Source organism: Apium graveolens, unplaced genomic scaffold (assembly GCF_009905375.1).
Source record: "Apium graveolens cultivar Ventura unplaced genomic scaffold, ASM990537v1 ctg7327, whole genome shotgun sequence".
NCBI classification, from domain to species: Eukaryota; Viridiplantae; Streptophyta; class Magnoliopsida; order Apiales; family Apiaceae; genus Apium; species Apium graveolens.
Genome location: NW_027420234.1, coordinates 16,505 through 28,485, shown reverse-complemented (window position 1 = coordinate 28,485; position 11,981 = coordinate 16,505). Strand labels below are relative to the sequence as shown.

At 25.7% G+C, this 11,981-nt stretch overlaps 1 non-coding gene across 1 annotated transcript; it reads left to right on the top strand.

Moving 5' to 3' along the window:
• Positions 1 to 10,743: 10,743 nt before the first annotated feature.
• On the top strand, positions 10,744 to 10,832 carry LOC141704035 (small nucleolar RNA snoR1). The gene has a single exon (XR_012567797.1). It is a non-coding gene; the product is annotated as a small nucleolar RNA snoR1 (small nucleolar RNA).
• Positions 10,833 to 11,981: the final 1,149 nt, after the last annotated feature.

The window sequence follows — 11,981 nt, the reverse complement described above, 5'->3', positions numbered from 1 at the left end:
ATATCGATCCACGGAGACTATAAATTTTCAAAACCCTAACAATTTAAATCAGGCAAACTAGAAAATAGGATTTGGGAGGTGTTCCAAATAACCTAATTAGAAAATAAATCAAATAATATGGAAAACCTCGAAAGCTGAATCGATTAATCAATTATAATTAACATCAGCAATCCCTAAAATCAATTCTCTTTTCTTCATAAAAATAATGTATATCAATTAACGAGACAAGAATATACTATGAAACTTGTTATCTAACAATAACTCATCAATATTTCATAGAGCAAGCATAGGCTATGAAAATAAATCCTGTAACAATAATATATCAAAATCACATTATTAATTGAACAATTAACCACCGAGAAAAATCTATGAGAGTTAAATAATAGGAACGAGAAGATATCAAAGAAATTAAATTAACTTTATCTTCATCCTAGGGAACCAATTTAGCTACACGTGATAAAAAGATAAGCAAAACAAAAAACTAACAAAATTCTAGCTCTAAATTGATGTTCTAGGTGATGGGAATGTAAAATACAAGAAAAGATACATATATATAGGGAAAATATGAGGGCTTGGGTCTTAGAATATCAAATCCTCCTTAGGATATATTTCCTTCTTTTCATTTTTCTTCTCCAACATGTATTCGATATTTCCTCCAATTCCTTTGACTTCAAGAATAGTCAACCTCCTTCCTTATTTACACCCTTTACAGCTCAAATCCTTATTTGATTAAATTTCCTACAAAACAAAATAAAATAATTTATTTTTTAATAAAATTACGAAAACAAAAATAAAATAGGTAATAAAAAATGCTAAATATGGACCTATCAATTGTGAATCTCCTAGGAGGTTACTTTTACAATGGTAATTATTTATGTAATAATGCAGTAGCACTTATATACCAACAAAGATAGGGTTAACCGGCTACGCAATAAGTTAATAGTATTCGTTTTTGTTTTTAAATGAAATCTCAAAAGGTAAAATGGCACTTATAATTTTTTCATCATTGTATTAAACAAATAAATTTAAAAAAATAAAAACTAAAAAAACCGAAACCGATAAATGGTTAACCGAATCGAAAATAACCCTTCCGAGTTGTTTAATTACGGTTAATAACTAGAAATCGAACCGACATACATGGTTTGATAAGGATATTCGGTAAAAACCAAGTTGAACTGAACCGTGCACACCTCTATGTGGAATGTTATCATATTGGTTTGCTTTGGTTATTTCTCAACAGTACTAAGGCGATGATTTAATTATAATAGCATTGTTGTGTTAGTCGACTAGGAAAGTATAGAAACAACGAGTATTCACTACAAGAATATAAGGCTAAATACAACTGAATAAATTCAACCGGTATGGTCAACCTGAATGTTTGACTGGGCACGGCTAAATACAACCGCCAGCGGTCGAATTTAAATTTGATCGAAATATTACAGTTGAATTTAGTAATAAATTCGACCGGTATTTTTGTGCGGTCGAATTTAGCCTTGTCCGAAAATGGAGAGAATTTTCCCTCCAACTAAATTATTTTACGCTCCTAAATTCAACTGCTAGCGGTCAAATTTAGCCTTACCTAATGGAGGGATATTTTCCCGCTTTTTTTGTTTTAATTTACTCAAATGGCAAAAAAACAACCAAATACAAAACAAAAAAAAATCAGTTGAATAATTAAATTGATTGCAAGCGATTGTATTTAGTAAACGAAAAAAATCAAAATCAAAATTTTAGAAAAATCAAAACATAAATTTTGGAATAAACACTAGTAAGATATACTAGTCAAACTGAAACTTGATTATTAAAATGACAAACCAAATAAAATTATTTTGATGTGAAATTTTGGTTATAACACTAATTTATATATCTATTGACATCCATACGGTTGGATCGTTGAAAAATATTTATAAAAAAATCGAACACCAATTTTGGAATAAACAATAGTTAGTTGTATTAGTCAAACTGAAGCTTGACTTTTAAAATGATAAATCAAATACAATTATTTTGATGAGAAATTTTAATTATATCACTAATATATATATATATATATATATATATATATCTTTTGACATCCACACGCTTGGATAGTTGAAAACTATTTTTAAAAAAATCGAAACACCGATTCAAGATTAAACACTAGTTAGTTCTACTAGTCAAATTACTAAAACTTGATATTTAAAATGACTAGCCAAATAAAATTATTTTTATGTTAAATTTTCATTATATCACTCATATATATCTATCTATCAACATCCATATGGTTGGGTCGTTGAAAAATATTTTTTAAAAAATCGAAACACCAAATCTGGAATAAACAGCAGTTAGTTGTACTAGATAAACTGAAGCTTGACTGTTAAAATTACAAACCAAATAAAATTATTTTGATATGATATTTTGTTATATCAACAATATATAAATCTATTGACATCCATACGGTTGGATCATTGATAAATATTTTAAAAAATACTGAAACACCAAATCTGGAAAAACACTAGTTAGTTATACTAGTCAAAGTGAAACTGACTATTAAAATAGCAAACAAAATAAAATTATTTTGATGTAAAATTTTGGTTATATCACTCATATATATATATATCTATTTACATCTATACGGTTGGGTCATTGAAAAATATTTTTAAAAAAATCGAAACACCAATTCTGGAATAAACAGCAATTAGTTGTACTACTTAAACTGAAGATTGACTGTTAAAATAACAAACCAAAAAAATTATTTTAATATGAAATTATGGTTACATCGCTAATATATATATCAATTGACAGCTATACTTTTGGATCTTTGAAAAATATTTAAAAAAATTGAAACACCAATTTTGGAAATAAACACTAGTTAGCTCTATTAGTCAAACCGAATCATTACTGTTAAAATGGCAAATCAAATAAAAATATTTTGATATGAAATTTTGGTTATATCACTCATATATATATCTATTTACATCCATATGGTTGGATCTTTAAAAAAATATTTTAAAAAATATCGAAACACCAATTTTGGAATAAACACTAGTTAGTTCGACTAGTCCAACTTAAATTGACTGTTAAAATGGCAAACCAACAAAAATTATTTTGATGTAAAATTTTGGTTATATCACTCATATATATATCTATTGACATCCATACGGTTGGATCATTGAAAAATATTTTTAAAAAAATCGAAATACCAATTCTGGAATAAATACCAATTAGTTGTACTAGTTAAACTAAAGATTGACTGTTAAAATAACAAACCAAAAAAATTATTTTAATATGAAATTATGGTTACATCACTAATATATATATATATCAATTGACATCCATACTTTTGGATCTTTGAAAAATATTTAAAAAAATTGAAACACCAATTTTTGAAATAAACACTAGTTAGCTGTATTAGTTAAACCAAAGCTTGACTATTAAAATGGTAAACCAAATAAATATATTTTGATATGAAATTTTGGTTATATCACTCATATATATATCTATTGACATCCATATGGTTGGATATTTAAAAAATATTTTAAAAAATATCGAAATACCAATTCTGGAATAAACACTAGTTAGTTGTACTAGTCAACCTGAAATAGACTGTTAAAACGGAAAACCAAATAAAATTATTCTGATATACAATTTTGGTTATATCACTCATATATATATATATATATATTTATTTATTTATTGACATCCATACGGTTGGATCGTTGAAAAATATTTTTAAAAAATCGAAACACCATTTCTGGAATAAACATCAATTAGCTATACTAGTCAAATTGAAACTTGACTATTAACATGGCAAACTAAATAAAATTATTTTGATATGAAATTATAGTTATCTCACTTATATATATATATAAATTGACATCCATACGATTGGATCGTTGAAAAATATTTTTTTTTAAATCGAAACACCATTTTCTCGAATAAACACTAGTTTTTGTACTAGTCAAACTCAAGTTTGACTATTAATACGGAAAACCAAATAAAATTATTTTGATATGAAATTTTGGTTATATCACTAATATATATATATATAAATTGACATCCATACGGTTGGATTGTTAAAAAATATTTTTTTTAAAAAATCAAAACACCATTTCTGGAATAAACACTAGTTTGCTTTACTAGTGAAACTCAAGCTTGACTATTAAAATGGCAAACCAAATAAAATTATTTTGATATGAAATTTTGGTTATATCACTATTATATACTCCCTACGTCCCACTGAATTGTTTAGGTTACTTTTCAGCACGCTTTTCAATGCTCGTTTAAAGTATACTTCCATAATATATATATTTTTTAAAAAATCTGAAAAAAAAGTTTCATGTTTAAACTTTTATTCAAAAAAAAAATTTATGAAAAAAACATTATGAAACTATATGTTATTGAAGCCTCGAAATACGTGAAAATAGTGTGCGTAAACTATCCAGCGGGACGGAGGGAGTATATGAATTGACATCTATACGGTTGGATCGTTGAAATATATATATATATATATATATATATATATATATTTATATATCTTTTGACATTTATATGGTTGGATCGTTGAAAAATATTTAAACAAAAATCGAAAACACCAATTCTGGAATAAACACCAATTAGTTGTACTAGTTAAACTGAAGATTGACTGTTAAAATAACAAACCAAAAAAATTATTTTAATATGAAATTATGGTTACATCACTAATATATATATATATCAATTGACATCCATACTTTTGGATCTTTGAAAAATATTTAAAAAAATTGAAACACCAATTTTTGAAATAAACACTAGTTAGCTGTATTAGTTAAACCAAAGCTTGACTATTAAAATGGTAAACCAAATAAATATATTTTGATATGAAATTTTGGTTATATCACTCATATATATATCTATTGACATCCATATGGTTGGATATTTAAAATATATTTTAAAAAATATCGAAATACCAATTCTGGAATAAACACTAGTTAGTTGTACTAGTCAACCTGAAATAGACTGTTAAAACGGAAAACCAAATAAAATTATTCTGATATACAATTTTGGTTATATCACTCATATATATATATATATATTTATTTATTTATTGACATCCATACGGTTGGATCGTTGAAAAATATTTTTAAAAAATCGAAACACCATTTCTGGAATAAACATCAATTAGCTATACTAGTCAAATTGAAACTTGACTATTAACATGGCAAACTAAATAAAATTATTTTGATATGAAATTATAGTTATCTCACTTATATATATATATAAATTGACATCCATACGATTGGATCGTTGAAAAATATTTTTTTTTAAATCGAAACACCATTTTCTCGAATAAACACTAGTTTTTGTACTAGTCAAACTCAAGTTTGACTATTAATACGGAAAACCAAATAAAATTATTTTGATATGAAATTTTGGTTATATCACTAATATATATATATAAATTGACATCCATATGGTTGGATTGTTAAAAAATATTTTTTTTAAAAAATCAAAACACCATTTATGGAATAAACACTAGTTTGCTTTACTAGTAAAACTCAAGCTTGACTATTAAAATGGCAAACCAAATAAAATTATTTTGATATGAAATTTTGGTTATATCACTATTATATACTCCCTACGTCCCACTGAATTGTTTAGGTTACTTTTCAGCACGCTTTTCAATGCTCGTTTAAAGTATACTTCCATAATATATATATTTTTTAAAAAATCTGAAAAAAAAGTTTCATGTTTAAACTTTTATTCAAAAAAAAATTTATGAAAAAAACATTATGAAACTATATGTTATTGAAGCCTCGAAATACGTGAAAATAGTGTGCGTAAACTATCCAGCGGGACGGAGGGAGTATATGAATTGACATCTATACGGTTGGATCATTGAAATATATATATATATATATATATATATATATATATTTATATTTATATATCTTTTGACATTTATATGGTTGGATCGTTGAAAAATATTTAAACAAAAATCGAAAACACCAATTCTGGAATAAACACCAATTAGTTGTACTAGTTAAACTGAAGATTGACTGTTAAAATAACAAACCAAAAAAATTATTTTAATATGAAATTATGGTTACATCACTAATATATATATATATCAATTGACATCCATACTTTTGGATCTTTGAAAAATATTTAAAAAAATTGAAACACCAATTTTTGAAATAAACACTAGTTAGCTGTATTAGTTAAACCAAAGCTTGACTATTAAAATGGTAAACCAAATAAATATATTTTGATATGAAATTTTGGTTATATCACTCATATATATATCTATTGACATCCATATGGTTGGATATTTAAAATATATTTTAAAAAATATCGAAATACCAATTCTGGAATAAACACTAGTTAGTTGTACTAGTCAACCTGAAATAGACTGTTAAAACGGAAAACCAAATAAAATTATTCTGATATACAATTTTGGTTATATCACTCATATATATATATATATATTTATTTATTTATTGACATCCATACGGTTGGATCGTTGAAAAATATTTTTAAAAAATCGAAACACCATTTCTGGAATAAACATCAATTAGCTATACTAGTCAAATTGAAACTTGACTATTAACATGGCAAACTAAATAAAATTATTTTGATATGAAATTATAGTTATCTCACTTATATATATATAAATTGACATCCATACGATTGGATCGTTGAAAAATATTTTTTTTTAAATCGAAACACCATTTTCTCGAATAAACACTAGTTTTTGTACTAGTCAAACTCAAGTTTGACTATTAATACGGAAAACCAAATAAAATTATTTTGATATGAAATTTTGGTTATATCACTAATATATATATATAAATTGACATCCATACGGTTGGATTGTTAAAAAATATTTTTTTTAAAAAATCAAAACACCATTTCTGGAATAAACACTAGTTTGCTTTACTAGTGAAACTCAAGCTTGACTATTAAAATGGCAAACCAAATAAAATTATTTTGATATGAAATTTTGGTTATATCACTATTATATACTCCCTACGTCCCACTGAATTGTTTAGGTTACTTTTCAGCACGCTTTTCAATGCTCGTTTAAAGTATACTTCCATAATATATATATTTTTTAAAAAATCTGAAAAAAAAGTTTCATGTTTAAACTTTTATTCAAAAAAAAAATTTATGAAAAAAACATTATGAAACTATATGTTATTGAAGCCTCGAAATACGTGAAAATAGTGTGCGTAAACTATCCAGCGGGACGGAGGGAGTATATGAATTGACATCTATACGGTTGGATCGTTGAAATATATATATATATATATATATATATATATATTTATATATCTTTTGACATTTATATGGTTGGATCGTTGAAAAATATTTAAACAAAAATCGAAAACACCAATTCTGGAATAAACACCAATTAGTTGTACTAGTTAAACTGAAGATTGACTGTTAAAATAACAAACCAAAAAAATTATTTTAATATGAAATTATGGTTACATCACTAATATATATATATATCAATTGACATCCATACTTTTGGATCTTTGAAAAATATTTAAAAAAATTGAAACACCAATTTTTGAAATAAACACTAGTTAGCTGTATTAGTTAAACCAAAGCTTGACTATTAAAATGGTAAACCAAATAAATATATTTTGATATGAAATTTTGGTTATATCACTCATATATATATCTATTGACATCCATATGGTTGGATATTTAAAATATATTTTAAAAAATATCGAAATACCAATTCTGGAATAAACACTAGTTAGTTGTACTAGTCAACCTGAAATAGACTGTTAAAACGGAAAACCAAATAAAATTATTCTGATATACAATTTTGGTTATATCACTCATATATATATATATATATTTATTTATTTATTGACATCCATACGGTTGGATCGTTGAAAAATATTTTTAAAAAATCGAAACACCATTTCTGGAATAAACATCAATTAGCTATACTAGTCAAATTGAAACTTGACTATTAATATGGCAAACTAAATAAAATTATTTTGATATGAAATTATAGTTATCTCACTTATATATATATATAAATTGACATCCATACGATTGGATCGTTGAAAAATATTTTTTTTTAAATCGAAACACCATTTTCTCGAATAAACACTAGTTTTTGTACTAGTCAAACTCAAGTTTGACTATTAATACGGAAAACCAAATAAAATTATTTTGATATGAAATTTTGGTTATATCACTAATATATATATATAAATTGACATCCATATGGTTGGATTGTTAAAAAATATTTTTTTTAAAAAATCAAAACACCATTTATGGAATAAACACTAGTTTGCTTTACTAGTAAAACTCAAGCTTGACTATTAAAATGGCAAACCAAATAAAATTATTTTGATATGAAATTTTGGTTATATCACTATTATATACTCCCTACGTCCCACTGAATTGTTTAGGTTACTTTTCAGCACGCTTTTCAATGCTCGTTTAAAGTATACTTCCATAATATATATATTTTTTAAAAATCTGAAAAAAAAGTTTCATGTTTAAACTTTTATTCAAAAAAAAATTTATGAAAAAAACATTATGAAACTATATGTTATTGAAGCCTCGAAATACGTGAAAATAGTGTGCGTAAACTATCCAGCGGGACGGAGGGAGTATATGAATTGACATCTATACGGTTGGATCATTGAAATATATATATATATATATATATATATATATATATATTTATATTTATATATCTTTTGACATTTATATGGTTGGATCGTTGAAAAATATTTAAACAAAAATCGAAAACACCAATTCTGGAATAAACACCAATTAGTTGTACTAGTTAAACTGAAGATTGACTGTTAAAATAACAAACCAAAAAAATTATTTTAATATGAAATTATGGTTACATCACTAATATATATATATATCAATTGACATCCATACTTTTGGATCTTTGAAAAATATTTAAAAAAATTGAAACACCAATTTTTGAAATAAACACTAGTTAGCTGTATTAGTTAAACCAAAGCTTGACTATTAAAATGGTAAACCAAATAAATATATTTTGATATGAAATTTTGGTTATATCACTCATATATATATCTATTGACATCCATATGGTTGGATATTTAAAATATATTTTAAAAAATATCGAAATACCAATTCTGGAATAAACACTAGTTAGTTGTACTAGTCAACCTGAAATAGACTGTTAAAACGGAAAACCAAATAAAATTATTCTGATATACAATTTTGGTTATATCACTCATATATATATATATATATTTATTTATTTATTGACATCCATACGGTTGGATCGTTGAAAAATATTTTTAAAAAATCGAAACACCATTTCTGGAATAAACATCAATTAGCTATACTAGTCAAATTGAAACTTGACTATTAACATGGCAAACTAAATAAAATTATTTTGATATGAAATTATAGTTATCTCACTTATATATATATAAATTGACATCCATACGATTGGATCGTTGAAAAATATTTTTTTTAAATCGAAACACCATTTTCTCGAATAAACACTAGTTTTTGTACTAGTCAAACTCAAGTTTGACTATTAATACGGAAAACCAAATAAAATTATTTTGATATGAAATTTTGGTTATATCACTAATATATATATATAAATTGACATCCATACGGTTGGATTGTTAAAAAATATTTTTTTAAAAAAATCAAAACACCATTTCTGGAATAAACACTAGTTTGCTTTACTAGTAAAACTCAAGCTTGACTATTAAAATGGCAAACCAAATAAAATTAGTTTGATATGAAATTTTGGTTATATCACTATTATATACTCCCTACGTCCCACTGAATTGTTTAGGTTACTTTTCAGCACGCTTTTCAATGCTCGTTTAAAGTATACTTCCATAATATATATATTTTTTAAAAAATCTGAAAAAAAAGTTTCATGTTTAAACTTTTATTCAAAAAAAAATTTATGAAAAAAACATTATGAAACTATATGTTATTGAAGCCTCGAAATACGTGAAAATAGTGTGCGTAAACTATCCAGCGGGACGGAGGGAGTATATGAATTGACATCTATACGGTTGGATCGTTGAAATATATATATATATATATATATATTTATATTTATATATCTTTTGACATTTATATGGTTGGATCGTTGAAAAATATTTAAACAAAAATCGAAAACACCAATTCTGGAATAAACACTAGTTAGTTGTACTAGTCAAATTGAAACTTGACTGTTAAAATGACAAATCAAATAAAATTATTTTCGTATGTAAATTTGGTTATATCACTAATATATATATACACACATCCATTTAATTGGATCGAAAAATATTTAAAAAAACAATCAAAATACCAATTCTAGTTAGTTGTACTAGTCAAACTCATAAAATTTACAATAAAATTTACCAAAATCATAATTTCATATTTTAATTAAAATTAAGTTGTTAAAATATTTTTATATATTATAATATTTTTAAGTAAAAATTTAAGTAATTACTATATTTATGTCCTAAAATTAAAAGAGAATTATATATTACAATCAATTTAATTTATTAAAACATAATCAATTTGATGAGGAGTAAATTATATGTTTAATGGGCCAGGGCCTTTATGGACAAGCTGGGAAAGCATTAGTAATTTGCAAATTAAGCCCATTCAAAAAGCTACATATTCTCTGTCTCAATAAAACCCTAATTTATTCTCTCTCTCTCCTCTCTCTCTCTTCTCTCTCTCTCCTCTCTCTCCCTTTCTCTCTCTTTCTCTCTGGTTGAACCAATTCTTATTATATATACAATAACTATAAGCAAAGATGATTGATGCTATTTTTTTGACACCTCTTGTATGAGAAAGCCTTTGCTTTTCCTTCAGCACGTTCAGCAACACTCTGAGCCATATTTTATTTATTTGATTTATAATGTTGATGTATATATGAATTATACGGATGCGAGTGCAATTGAAGGCAGCCTCTTTTACTCTCCTTATGAATTTCAAATGGTATATGGATCAATTAGTGGCTTTTGTGTTTTGATGAGACTGTTCGGTTTGGTGATTGATGTAGTTTTTTAATTTAGTTGTATGCTTATATATGGATATTTGGATGGTTTTTTCCAATTTGATTTTGTGTGATTATTGTTATGTGTTTTGAGGATGTTTATGGTTTATAATTTGACTCGTCGCCTTATTACTAAGATTTGTTTCAACAAGCTAAGCAATAAATTAAGGAGAGGTGCCTTTGGTGTTGTGTTTTCCAGACTGTGATAATTTTCTTTTGCTGAATTGGAATGGCATTAACGATCTAGTTGGTCGGCGTTGGGAAGTAGTACTTGTAGTGAGTTTATCGGTCCTAAAGGTGTCATAATTCACAGTGTCGTTCAGTCAATTATTTCAATAGTATAAGATTATAGTTCTTCACGCTCTCGCTTTGCTTCTCGAAATTCAAGAGTCTAGCTCTATTTTAGCCGGATTTTTGAAGCTTGCCGGAATCTGGAATTTTTCCGATTCCGACGAGATTTTTTTAAAAACCGGTGTTTGTTTATTCATCTGGATGGGGTTGCATTTAATATCTTATAATTGACAAGATACGACCGAGTTTAGTAATTGGGCGGGCTTTTTAAAATATTTCAAAATTTTTAATTATTTTGGTTGGATTTTTAAATTTTAAGTGAAATATCAATTTCGACCAACGACGGTTGAATTTGACCAGTCGAATTTAATGGTCGTATTTAACCAGTTTTTTTAGACAATCGTATTTAGACTAAATTCAACTGAATACTAAATATCACTCCCACATGTACGACTGGGTCCAAAATCGGTCATATTTAGCTAAATACCATCTGTGGCGGTCGTATTTAGTTAAATACGACCGGTTTTGGACCGGTTGTATTTAGCCGTTTTTCTTGTAGTGAGTGAAAGCTATGGAGTTGGTCACTTCAGCAAAAATTCTCTTCAATAAATTGAAAAATGCTCAAGATAAAACCTTTGACACATTTTTTTGGTTCATGATACCAGTGGATGGTGCGTAGCATTAGACCGTACCAGAT